The sequence below is a fragment of the Cebus imitator genome, unplaced genomic scaffold (assembly GCF_001604975.1).
Source record: "Cebus imitator isolate Cc_AM_T3 unplaced genomic scaffold, Cebus_imitator-1.0 Scaffold92, whole genome shotgun sequence".
Classification (NCBI taxonomy): Eukaryota; Metazoa; Chordata; class Mammalia; order Primates; family Cebidae; genus Cebus; species Cebus imitator.
The window spans coordinates 10848746-10850254 of NW_016107407.1; positions in this window are offsets into that span (position 1 = coordinate 10848746).

Below are 1509 nucleotides of genomic sequence, written 5' to 3' on the forward strand. Positions count from 1 at the left end.
TAAGAATGTGACTTTATTTTTGTTTTATTTTCTATTTATTTATTTATTTGAGACCAAGTCTTGCTCTATCGTCCAGGGTGGAGTGCAGTGGTACAACATGGTTCGCTGCAACCTTCGCCTCCCAGGTTCAAGTGGAGGTTACAGCAAGCCAGAATCTCACCTTTGCACTCCAGCCTGGGCAACAAGAGCGAAACTCCATCCGCCCCACCCCCACACCCCTCTAAAAAAAAAATATTTTGTCCCATTGACCTAACGATTAATTTGACTTTCTAGAGTACCAGCACTAGTTCTGGGTATAACACATTTAAAAAAAAAAATAGTAGAGGATAAGGAGAGAGCAAAAAAATTGTAAAGAAGTAAAATTCGAGGCCGGGCGCAGTGGCTCACGCCCGTAATCCCAGCACTTTGTGAGGCTGAGGCGCGCGGATCAAGAGGATCAAGACCATCCTGGCTAACATGGTAAAACCCCGTCACCATTAAAAATACAGAAAAATTAGCTGGGTATGGTGGCACAGACCTGTAGTCTCAGCTACTCGAGAGGTTGAGGTAGGAGAATCGCTTGAACCCAGGAGGCGGATGATACGGTGAGCCGAGATCTCGCCACTGCACTCCACTGGGTGCGACAGAGCAAGACTCTGTCAAAAAAATAAATAAATAAAAAGTGAAATGTGAAAGAAAGACTAAAGGAACTTAGAAAAAAAATCTAGGGCTGGGGTAGAGTTGAGGGGTGTTAGAATTTAATTCCAATGTTAGGAGGTAAAGGGCTGAACCCCATTTTTAAAAATCAAGTCGAAGAGTTCATGCTCTCCATTAGAAAGAAAGAGAAGCCACAATCTGGATTTCTTCTGATAATAAGAACATTTTTCTCAGCCAGCCTGGTGGCTCATGCCTATAATCCCAGCACTTTGGGAGGCGGAGGTGGGTGGATCGCCTGAGGTCGGGAAGTTTGAGACCAGTGTGGCCAACATGGTGAAACCCTGTCTCTAATAAAAATACAGAAATTAACCAGGCATGATGGTTTATGTCTGTAATCCCAGATATTCAGAGGCTGAGGCAGGAGAATCGCTTCAACCTGGGAGGCAGAGGTTGCAGTGAGCAGAGACTGCACCATTGCACTCCAGCCTGGGCAACAATAACAAAACTCCATCTCAAAAAACAAACAAACAAACAAAAAAACCATTTTTTTCAATTTTCTGTCTGGTCATACACTATGATTCTACGCTTTAACATTTTAAAAATAAGGCCGGGCACGGTGGCTCATGCCTGTAATCCTAGCACTTTGGGAGAATGAGGTGGGTGGATTGCCTGAGCTCAGGAGTTCGAGACCAGCCCAGAGAACACGGTGAAACCCCATCTCTAACAAAAATACAAAAAATTAGCCAGGCGTAGCAGCGTGCACCTGTAATCCCAGCTACTCAGGAGGCTGGGACAGGAGAATCGCTTGAACCCACGAGGGGGAGGTTGCAGTGAGCCAAGATCACACCATTGCATGCCAGCCTGAACGACAGA